The 12,426-nt window shown below is 42.3% G+C and overlaps 1 protein-coding gene across 2 annotated transcripts in view; it reads right to left on the reverse strand.

Moving 5' to 3' along the window:
• The window catches only part of COL20A1 (collagen type XX alpha 1 chain), a 146,963-nt gene extending 141,816 nt beyond the window's left edge, over positions 1 to 5,147 (reverse strand). Inside the window, exons 1-2 of one of the 2 annotated variants that reach the window (XM_073607447.1) lie at positions 4,188 to 5,147; positions 3,941 to 3,997 (exon numbers count right to left, since the gene is read on the reverse strand). The gene's annotated coding sequence lies outside the window, so the exon portion shown is untranslated. The remainder of the gene's footprint in view (positions 1 to 3,940; positions 3,998 to 4,187) is intronic. The other variant, XM_073607448.1, reaches the window with a different exon arrangement.
• Between the last annotated feature and the right edge of the window lie 7,279 nt (positions 5,148 to 12,426).

Below are 12,426 nucleotides of genomic sequence, written 5' to 3' on the forward strand. Positions count from 1 at the left end.
TCCAATGACAGGGAGCAGTGATCTCTGTCATGTTGCTAGACAGAACGGGGAAATGCCTTGTTTACATAGGCATCTCCCCGTTCTGCCGCTCCGTGTCACGATCGCTGGCCCCCGGCTGACATCGAGTCCGGGGGACCTGCGGGCATGCTCACGGAGTATGCGGTAGGCACGTGCGCGGCCACAATGCTGCGTCTGAAAGGGGAAGTACAGGTACGCCCATTTGCGCAGCCGTGCCATTGTGCCGACGTACATCGTCGTGCCCTGGTCGGCAAGCAGTTAAACACACACATTATACAGACAGGAAGCGGTGTTGTCACCATCAGGAAAGCTGCTGACTTTTAAAATAAGGACACTTACCTGTCCAGGGCGCCCGTGATGTCCTCAGCCGCAGCCGACCCGTCCCTCGGCTCTCGGGTGGAGGCGCCGCCATCATCGATAAGCCTTGCGGGCTTCACTACCTGGTTCCCTACTGCGCATGTGCGACTAGCGCTGCGCAATCCCACTGGTCCCTGCTGTCTTCTGGGACCTGTGTGTCTCCAAGAAGACAGCGGGGGGGGGGACGGAGAAGGCGCCAGTAGTGGCGTAGATACCCGCGGGTGGCTCGGCTATTTATGCCCGGAAGTGGGAGCAAAATGCCTGTATTAGACAGGTATCTGCTCCCCCCTGAAAGGTGCCAAAATGTGAGGGAGGCTTCCAAAAAGCAGAAGTTCCCTTTTTGGGTGGAACGCCGCTTTAATATCCAACTTTAGCAACTCTAATTGCAGTAGGTCATCTGCTAAAAACTTGGTAAGGTGGGCAATAGTTACAGAAGCAACCAAAAGGTTGCAACGGGTTAATTTAATAAAACTGGAGAGTGCAAAATCTGGTGCAGCTCTGCAAAGAAACCAATCAAAGCTTAACTGAACAAGCTGAAGCTAGAAGATGATTGGCTACCATGCACAGCTGCACTAGATTTTGCATTCTCCAGTTTTAGGCCTCTTTAACACGGCCGATCCGTTCAGGTCCGCCTGTCAGTTTTTTAGGCAGACCTGGACGGACGCTCCATGGAGGTCTATGGAGCGTCCGATGTCAGCGGTGACATGTACGCTGACATCCGACCCGCTCCGATCCGCAAAAGTGTGACGGAGGAAAAACCTACTTTTCCATCCGTCTGCAGACTCTACGGCCCATCGTCATCCGATCCCCCATAGGGGAGAGCGGCGCTCTGACAGGTCCATCGCTGCACAGTGTGCAGAGACGAACCTGTCATCTGCCTGCTCAGCGGGGATCGACGGAGCGATCCCCCACTGAGCAGAGCGGGCTCCATAAACGGGCTCCTTCCGTGTGAAGGAGCTCTTAGTGAATCAACCCAACAGAAAAGGTTTCTGTGGTTTGATGATACCGAAAACTAACGAAGCACAAAATGAGGTGTGCAGTGGAAAGCTAGCTAAAAACTCCATCCTAACTTTGAAGCATAATGTGGAGGGTGCTTTATCTGGAGCAAGAAACAGCTGAGGATTGAGGTCAAGGTGGATGGGGCCAATCACAGGGCCAAAGTAGAGGAACTGATTTCAGACATAAAACACTGGGGCACAGGTTCACCTTCCAAAAAGGTACCCTGGAGGGGTTTTAATCCAACAATCAAGACCTGCACCACCCAAAAGTAGTAGTTCATTATCTGCAGCTGCTGGTAAACAGAATCATCTGCTGCCTTTTAATACATCCAAATCTGGACAATTTTTAAAGAAAGAAAGCCATAAAAAGTCCTGTTTGCAGTTTGTGAGAAGCCATGTGGAGGACACAGCAAACATGTGGAAGAAGGTGCTCTGGTCAGATGAGACCAAAATTGAACTTTTTGGCCTAAAAGCAAAACACTATGTGTGGCGGGAAACTAACACTGCACATCACCCTGAACACACCATCCCCACTGTGAAACATGGTGGTGGCAGCATCATGTTGTGGGGATGCTTTTCTTCAGCAGTGACAGGGAAGCTGGTCAGAGTTGATGGGAAGATGGATGGAGCCAAATACAGGGCAATCTTAGAAGAAAATCTGTTAGAGTCTGGAAAAGACTTGAGACTGGGGTGGAAGTTCACCTTCCAGCAGGACAACGACCCTAAACATACAGCCAGAGCTACAATGGAATGGTTTAGATCAAAGCATATTCATGTGTTAGAATGGCCCAGTCAAAGTCCAGACCTAAATCCAATTGAGAATCTGTGGCAAGACTTGAAAATTGCTGTTCACAGACGCTCTCCATCCAATCTGACAGAGCTTGAGATATTTTGCAAAGAAGAATGGGCAAAAATGTCCCTCTCTAGATGTGCAAAGCTGGTAGAGACATCCCCAAAAAGACTTGCAACTGTAATTGCAGTGAAAGGGGGTTCTACAAAGTATTGACTCAGGGGGGCGCCATACAAATGTACCCCCCACACTTTTCACATATTTATTTGTAAAATAATTTTGAAACCCATTTATCATTTTCCTTCCAATTCACAATTATGTGCCACTTTGTGTTGGTCTATCACATAAAATCCCAATAAAATACATTTTCGTTTTTGGTTGCAACATAACAAATTGTGGAAAATCTCAAGGGGTGTGAATACTTTTTCAAGGCACTGTATACACAGGTCTATGGGGAGACTGAGGATGAGGTAAAGGAAAGTCAGGTAAAGGATCTGCTGACGTTTATCAGAGGTTTATGGGGAGTCAGTGGGATGAAGTATATACAGTAGGGTTGCCACCTCATCCCTTTATTCCCGAACACATATGAATTACACGGGTTCTGAGGCTAATTTAATGCCGATAAGGCACCAAGTGAGTTTAATTACCACCTTAATCATCCACAGAACCTGTGTAATTAATGGGTGTTTGCGTTTAAAGGGGATGAGGTGGTAACCCTAATGTACAGGTCTATGGGGAGTCAGTGGGATGAAGTATGTACAAGTCTATGGGGAGACCATAGAACGAGGTAAAGAAAAGTTAGGTAAAGAATCTCCTGATTTTTATCGGAGGTCTATGGGAAGTCAGTGGGATGAAGTACATACAGGTCTATGGGGAGACCATAGGACGAGGTAAAGAAAAGTTAGGTAAAGGATCTCCTGATTTTTATCGGAGGTCTATGGGAAGTCAGTGGGATGAAGTACATACAGGTCTATGGGGAGACCATAGGACGAGGTAAAGAAAAGTTAGGTAAAGAATCTGCTGATTTTTATCGGAGGTCTATGGGAAGTCAGTGGGATGAAGTATATACAGGTCTATGGGGAGACCATAGGACGAGGTAAAGAAAAGTTAGGTAAAGGATCTCCTGACTTTTATCAGAGGTCTATTGGGAGTCAGTGAGATGAAGTATGTACAGTAGAGTTGCCACCTCATCCCTTTAATCCCGAACACATATGAATTACACGTGTTCAGAGGCTAATTTAATGCAGATAAGGCACAAATTTAGTTTAATTACCACCTTAATCAGCCACAGAACCTGTGTAATTAATATGTGTTTGGGTTTAAAGGGGTGAGGTGGCAACCCTAATGTACAGGTCTATGGGGAGTCAGTGGGATGAAGTATATACAGGTCTATGGGGAGTCAGTGGGATGAAGTATATACAGGTCTATGGGGAGTCAGTGGGATGAAGTATATACAGGTCTATGGGGAATCAGTGGGATGAAGTATATACAGGTCTATGGGGAGTTAGTGGGATGAAGTATATAAAGGTCTATGGGGAGACCATAGGACGAGGTAAAGAAAAGTTAGGTAAAGGATCTCCTGTCTTTTATCGGAGGTCTATTGGGAGTCAGTGGGATGAAGTATATACAGGTGTATGGGGAGTCAGCGGGATGAAATATATAAAAGTCTATGGGGAGTCAGCAGGATGAAGTATATGCAGATCTACAGCGAGTCCATAGGGAGAGGTAAAGTAAAGTCAGGTAAAGTCTCTATGAGAAGTATACACAGAGGACTCACCGTGACTGATCCCGGCCGCCCTATCACTCCATGATCTGATGAGGGTCCTTGCTGTGTCTGTAGAGGAGAGAAGACACATTAGAGTTTTATCCGGACACCTCCCACTGCCAAACCCCACAGCTCATCATACTGTCCTATACAGTACACACCCAGACAACTCTAGATGACTTCCACCCACAACGTATAGAACACTGAAACAATATCATATAAATCACATAGACAAGGAGGACACAACAAAGAGTCTTACTTTATTGTACGCAGAATCCATCAAGACCAATCAGAGAACAGCATTCACCATTCCTAAAGTTCTGACCTGATGAATCGTGAGAGGGTATTGTGGTTTCTTGGACATAGATGAGATACGACAAAGATAGATAGATAGATAGATAGATAGATAGATAGATAGATAGATAGATAGAAGACTAAAATAGTAATGTAAAAAAGAAAAAGGATGCATTTAATTTCACAAAGACAATACAATTTAACATAAGAAGAGCCTGTAGAACAACGCCTTGTTGACTGCGAGGGATAGACTTTGTTGTGTCTTTTTCAGTGATAATAATCTACAACACAGAGAAGATACGTCTATCATCCAGAAGATACAAAGCGCAGATTTAGGATAAACAACCCTCATTCGTCTTTCCGAGGTTCATCGATGCATCATTCAGTGACATTGGCTGTCTTGTGTTTTCCGGTGTCATGTGACATCTGTAGATTTAACGGTTTATTTCCAAAGTCACATCAGTCAGATTCCTAATGATACTACATATTTGCTGTTTTTTGTGTATTTGATGATTTGTGTGCAGTATCTTTTTTTAGTTTTTTTCTTCTTTTTTTTTTTTTTACTTTTTCTGCTGTTTTTCCCAATTTCATTTAAAAAAAATGTAAATTGTAGATAGATATATATAAAAAAAAAAAAGAGATAGTTATGAATTATTCTGTTGAAACTGATTTGATTTCCTTTTTTTTTCTTTTATTCAGGTTTTTTTTTTTTAATTTTTGTGTGTATATTGGGTTTTCCTAATCTTATTTAGGATTTTTATATATGTTGTAGATGTATTGCATCAATTTGTTTATAGGTTTTTTCCTCCCCCCATTTCCTTCTGTTGAAAAAAAATGTAAAAAATATAGATATTAATGGAGTTGTTTTGGCAAAATTTAATTTTTTTTTTAAATTTATTTAAAGGGTATGGTTTTTTGGGGTAGTTTTTTTGTTTGTTTGTTTGTTTTTAGAGTGGCATTTGTGTTTTTATTTCTTTTGTGGTGTGCATTTGCTTGTTTTGTCATTTTTTTCAATTGTTTGAAAAGTATAATATAAAGATATAGACTCACACTGCCTCGTGGACAACTTGGGCTCTCTCCCACAGCTTCCCACTGGCTTTTTTCCATGAGCGCTCTCTTGACCCTATGGGTTCTTGGGGCGCTTTGCAATAGGCCCCCCAGCTAAGCCTAGCTGGGACCTCGGTGTCTTTAGGCTGGCATCCTTCCCCTCCTTCTGCCCAGGAGGACAAGGCCCCTCAACAGTAGTTGCCATAGCAGGTTACACCTACATATTGCAGGCTGCTCCTACTGCACAAGACTATTTATGGATTCTTCCCCACCTTCTGGGCACACTTTTCCAGAGATTGGCTAAAGTCCCTAAATATTCAGGCTGCAGTCTGTCCTCCCTCCCACTATGTTCTAGATATCGCTAGAAGACAGAAGGGAGTAGCAGAGCAGCAGCCCCAATTAATCAACCCCTACTCCACGGATTACAGAGGAGTTAAAACTAAATTTGACCTAGCAGCCTAATCTATACTAGGAGGATGCTATATCTACATAAATGACCCTAGGTTCACATCTATGCAGTTTTCAGGCAAGTTTTGCGTTTTTGAACATGTTTTTCATGCGGCCGTTGCATCCTTCGCAACAAATGGGTCAGCAGTTGTCAATGGGCTTCCTTGCTGACAGCTGAATGTAAAAACAGGAGTTACCGGGGGAAAAAAAAAAAAAGGCTTGAGACCCCCCCCCCCAATCCATATCAGACCCTTATCCAAATATGCAGCCCGGCAGGTCAGGAAAGGGAGAAAGTGCCACATCCTGAACCATACCAGGCCACATACCCTCAACATTGGGGGGGGGGGGGGTGCTTTGGGCCCCCAAAGCGCCTTGTCCCCATGTTGATGGGGACAAGGGCCTTTTCCCCACAACCCTAGCCGGTGGTAAAATGTAAAAAGTGAGTAAAAGACAAAACAAGTGTAAAAATGTATTTAGGTGTGGGTCAATTGAATTCTATTACACGCAAAACGCAAACTGTTGCAGGAAAAAAGGTCCCCGTCCCTTTCCAAAAACGCATCCGCTGAAAAACGCATAGATGGACCATAGCAAACCATCTTCAATGCAGTAAAAAAAAAATGGAAAAAAAAAAAAAAAAAAGACAACCCTATAGGTATGAACCTAGACATGGGTTAGGGATGCTGTGGGGTCGATTTACTAAAACTGGAGTTTGCAAAATCTGTGCATGGTAGCCAATCATCTTCTAACTTCACCTTGTTCAGTTAGGCTTTGACAATAAAACCTGGAAGCTGACTGGTTTCTATGGAGAGCTGCACCAGATTTTGCACTCTCCAGTTTTAGTAAATCACCCCCCATAATTTTTACTGGCCACTGTTAGTAAAGTATCATTATCTCTTACAGCCAATCAGAACTGGCTTTCATTCTGCAACTACAGTTCAGAAGAATAGAGGATGAACACGATTGGTTACTGCATACTCCTATATATCTTTTATGGTGTCACTAGTCTAACCCCAAACAACGCGCCTTTTTTTTTTTCCTTATCCTACATTCGCCTTCGTCCTGCTTCCTGACATGCCTGATCATTGGTTCCTTCACATCTTCCCCCAAAACACATGAAACATGACACTATTAGAGCTGCTGTACCCATTCATCCCTGTTCTGTCCCTTTCCTGTGCCAGCAGCTGATGGATGGTAGATGTACCATGAGCATGACTTGAAATTGCAGCTGGTGTGTAGGGGGACGTCGAAACATCAATATGAAGAGGAACTACACTCAACCGTTTGAAAATTACCAGCAACATTTTTATTTCTTTAACCACTTAAGGACCGGGCCTGTTTTTCAGACTCAGTGTTTACAAGTTAAAAACAATTTTTTTTGCTAAAAAATTACTTAGAAAAAACATGTATAATGTTTGGGGGTTCTAACACCCTAGAGAATAAAATGGCGGTCATTGCAATACTTTTTGTCACACCGTATTTGCACAGCAGTCTTACTAACGCCCTTTTTTTTGGAAAAAAATAAAATTTTTTGAATTAAAAAAAATAAGACAGCAGTAAAGTTAGCCCAGTTTTTGTTTATATTGTGAAAGATAATGTTACACCGAGTAAATTGATACTCAACATGTCATGCTTCAAAATTGCGCCGGTTCGTGGAATGGCGTCAAACTTTTACCCTTAAAAATCTCCATAGGCGACGTTTAAAAAAATTCTATGGGTTGCATTTTTCAGTTAGAGGGGGTCTAGGGCTAGAATTATTGCTCTCGCTCTACCGATCGCGGCGATACTTCACATGTGTGGTTTGAACACCATTTTCATATGCGGGCGCTACTCACGTATGCGTTCGCTTCTGCATGTGAGCTCAATGGGACAGGACGCTTTTAAAAAAATGTTCATATTTATTTTACTTTATTGATTTTAAAATTGTTTTTTTTATTAAAAAAAAAAAAAAAAAAATTGGGTCACTTTTATTCCTTCTACAAGGAATGTAAACATCTCTTGTAATAGAAAAAAGCATGACAGGTCCTCTAAAATATGAGATCTGGGGTCAAAAAGACCTCAGATCTCATATCTGGACTTAAATGCAATATTTAAAAAAAAAAAAAAAAAAAAAAAAAGGGGGCAAAGGGGAAGAGGTTTTGTCATTTGAAAAAATGACAACAAAAAAAGTGTCTTCAAGACGTATGGGCAGAAGTGACGTTTTGACGTCGCTTCCGCCCTGCTATGGTATGGAGACGGGTGGGGGCCCATCTTCCCCTCACTTGTCTCCATTCCCAGCCATGGATAAGACCCGATCGCCTCCGCTGCTGCCGACAGCTCCGGTAAGGGGAGGAGGGCCCCCTCTCCCGCCGCCGATAGCCATGATCTCGCGTTGAATCCGCCGCAGAGACCACCATTATAGTACACAGGACTGCCCACTGAAAAGATGGATACCTCGGTTGTGGCAGCAGCTGCTGCTGTTACCGAGATATTCATCTTTAAAGTGCCGACGTATATGTACAGGAGCCGGTCTGACCAGGCCATTTTTTGCGATATGGCACTGCGTCGCTTTAACTTGCAATTGCACGGTCGTGCGACGTTGTACCCACAGGAAATATGTCCTCCCCCCCCCCCCCCCCCTCCAATAGAACTTTCTTTTGGTGGTATTTGTTTACCTCTGTAGTTTTAATTTTTTTTGTGCTATAAACAAAAAAAGATTTTCAGGGAAAATCCGATTGCCTCTCGGGGGATCAGGAAGGAATTTTTTCCCCTGCTGTAGCAAATTGGATCATGCTTTGCTGGGGTTTTTCTCCTTCCTCTGGATCAACTGAGGGTATAAAATGGGGTATATTGGATTGTATGATATTTATTTTATTATTTATTGTTTTTAAGGTTGAACTGGATGGACTTGTGTCTTTTTTCAACCTAACTATGTAACCGACAATTTAAAAAAATACATTTTTTTTTTACTATAATAAATATTCAGGAAAAAGTAAAAAAAAAAAAAAAAAAACGAATTAATTCAGCAGTTTAGGCCAATATGTATTCTACTACATATTTTTGGTAAAAAAAAAAAAATATATAATAATAATATCACAATAAGCGTATATTGATTGGTTTGCACAAAAGTTATAGTGTCTACAAAATAGGGGATAGATTTATGCCATTTTAATTTTTTTGTTATAGTAATGGAGGTGATCAGTGATTTTTAGTGGGACTGCGACATTGCGGCGGACAGATCGGCCACTTTTTTGGGACCAGTGACATTTATACAGCGATCAGTGCTGTAAAAATGCACCGATTACTGTATAAATGACACTGGTAAGGAAGGGGTTAACACTAGGGGGCGATCAAGGGGTTAAGTGTTCTCTAGGGAGGTGTTTAACTGTAGGGGGGGGGGGGGGGGGGGAGGACGACTGACTGGGAGTACACAGAGATCGCCGTTCCTGATCACTAGGAACAGACAATCACTCTGAACTCATCTGGCAAAACGGGGATCTGTCTGTTTACATCCCCATTCTGGCTCTCTGTGGAGCCATGTGCGCACCCACTGTATCTATTGCATAAAGCAACCTACAGCTTTTTACACAATAGCGCCGACCTGCCACAGTATAATGACGGCAGTTGGTGGCAGGTGGTCAATACAGTGGAAAAAATAATTTGATCCTCTGCAGATTCTGTAAGTTTGTCCACTTACAAAGAAATGAAGGGTCTATAATTTTTATCATACATGTATTTTAAATGGTAGAGACTATCAACCAAAAATCCAGAAAAAAAAAAAAAAACCACGATAAAATTTTATAAAAATGGGAGCTGCAGTTCAATGAGTAAAATAAGTATTTGATCCGCTACCAACCAACAATATTCTGGCTCCCACAAACTGGCTGCAGTAGGTGCTCATGTGGTACACAGATTAGTCCTTTCAATTTAAGGTGTTTCTAATGACAACTCGTTATGTGTATAAAAAGGTAAAAAAAAAAAAAAAAAAAAAAAAAAAGGGAAAGGGAAAGGACACCCGTCCACAGAATCTTACTTCCATTCAAACCTCACCATCATGGGCAAGACCAAAGAGCTGCCAAAAGGACATCAGAGACAAGATTGTAGACCTGCACAAGGCTGGAATGGGCTACAAGACCATCAGCAAGAAGCTTGGTGAGAAGTAGACAACTGTTGGAGCGATTATTCGCGAAATGGAAGAAATACAAAATAACCATCAATCGCCCTCGTTCTAGAGCTCCGTGCAAGATTTTGCCTCATGGGGTGAGGATGATCATGAGAAAAGTGAGGGATCAGCCCAGAACTACATGGGAGGAGATTGTGAATGATCTCAAGGCAGTTGGGACCACAGTCACCAAACAAACCCATTGGTAACACAATACATCGCCATGGATTGAAATCATGCAGCGCCCCCCTCCTCAAGAAGGCACATGTACAGGTCCATCTGAACTTTACCAACCCAAAAAAACAAAAAAACAAACACACAACACATAAATGATTCAGGGAAGGATTGTGAGAAAGTGCTGTGGTCAGATGAGACCAAAATTGAGCTCTTTGTCATTAACTCTCCCCTTCATGTTTGGAGGAAGAAAATGCTGACTATGACCTCAAGAACACCATCCCTACAGTCAAGCACGGAGGTGGAAACATTATGCTTTGGGGCTGTTTCTCTGCTAAAGGTACAGGTCGACTTAGCCGCATTGGGGGGCCAATAGACAGGGTCATGTATTGTAAAATCTTGGATAAGAACCTTCTTCCCTCAGCCAGAAGATGGGTCTTCCAGCATGACAATGAACCAAAACATACTGCCAAGGCAACAATGAAGTGGCTCAAGAATAAGCAGATTAAAAAGGTCATGGAATGGCCTAGTCAGTCCCCAGACCTTATTCCTATAGAAAATTTATGGAGGAAGCTGAAAGTTCGAGTTGCCAAGCGACAGCCACGAAACCTTAAGGATTTAGAGATGATCTATAAAGAAAAGTTGACCAAAATCCCTCCTGAGATGTGTGCAAACCTGGTCACCAACTACAAGAACTGTCCTACCTCTGTGCTTTCCAACAAGGGTTTCTCCACCAAGTACTAAGTCATGTTTTGCTTGGGGATCAAATATTTTACTCACTGAACTGCAACTCAATTCATAACATTTGTATCATGTGTTCTGGATTTTTGGTTGATATTCTGTCTCTATCATTTATAAAAACACACCTATGATAAAAATTATAGACCTTTCATTCCTTTGTAAGTGGGCAAACTTACAAAATCTGCAGGGGGGGGGGGGGGGGGAAATGGGGAATCAAATCATTTTGTCCACTGTAGGTTGAAAACTCAATCCTGTGGTGGGTGTGGCTGCTCTGCAAGCTGATGGGTGGGAGGAGACCTCACCGTAGCTGCGAGTGTCTGTAGGAATTCAAACCTGCAGAAAGTGGGTGGGGCAGTGGCACTAAAACATGACCTTTGTTCTCCTATACAGCCAAATAACGTAACAAGAGTGTGGCCAAACAACAGCCCCTACCCTTGGCAGGTAAATAGTTCCTATCTCTTTGGTTCAAGTAATGTTTAACAGAGTGGTGTTACCCTTTAAATCCACACAACAGAAAGAAAAAAAAAAAATTATATATAAACAGATAAAGAAAAATGATAAAATTAAAAAGTTTTTGCAAAGTTTGAAGTGATTCAACCCTTCTCCTGCCTCGCAGACCTTTCCCGATGTTCCGGGGGAGGATGTGTGGGTGGAGAAGTATCACACAAAGCGAGAAGAGTTTGCAGACGCCGTTGCGGCCAATCAAAAGATAATTTATGAAATGTTTGTGAACAGCCGTTCCTCCAAAACCTTTATGGCCGTTCAATTATACATTTACTGATAGATGTGCCCTGGGAAGTCAGGGTATGAAATCTATGCTTTATACAAAAATCTTTAAACAAACTAAAGTGAACCTGTGTGTGACATATTTGTATCAAGGGAAAATTAGTGACTCAACTATATTAAAAATATATAGAAATACATTTTATATACTATATATTCTACATACAGTACTGTTTGAGGCAGGTGTGAAAATACTGTAAAATGAAGAATGCTTAAAAAAAAATAAATAAATAAATAAAAAATCGAAGTAGTAAATAGTTTATTTTTATCAATAAATAAAAGTAAAATGAACAGAAGAGAGATCAAAATTTGGTGTGACTATCCTTTGCCTTCAAACCAGCATCAATTCTTCTAGGCAAAACTTGCACACAGTTGTTGAAGGAACTTGGCAGGTTGTTCCAAACATCTTGGAGAAATAAGAACAGATCTTCTGAAGATGTTGGCTGCCTCAGATCCTTCTTTCTCTTCATGTAATCCCAGACAGATGCCACAATGCTGAGGGCAGGGCTGTGTGTGTGTGAGAGCCATCTCTTCCAGGACTCCTTGTTCTTCACACAGTTCTTAATGACACTGGCTGTCTGTTTGGCCCTAAATTTATTCTGCAGCAGGACAACAACCCAATCACACACCCCCCCGATGCTATGGCACAATGGATAAGTATCTGCCTGTATTTCTCAGTCATTGAGGACACAATGGAACTTGACAAAATCTCCAACTCTACTTGCAAAAATGCAGCTCCAATCTTGCAATGATCCACCACCATGCTTCACAGTTAGCTGCAGCCACTCATCGTACCACTTGCCAGCCCTTCACTGACAAACTGCCTCCAGCTACAGCCACATATTTCAAATTTTGACTCAGTCGAGAGCACCTG

The sequence above is a fragment of the Aquarana catesbeiana genome, linkage group LG12, assembly GCF_042186555.1.
Source record: "Aquarana catesbeiana isolate 2022-GZ linkage group LG12, ASM4218655v1, whole genome shotgun sequence".
Taxonomy (NCBI): Eukaryota; Metazoa; Chordata; class Amphibia; order Anura; family Ranidae; genus Aquarana; species Aquarana catesbeiana.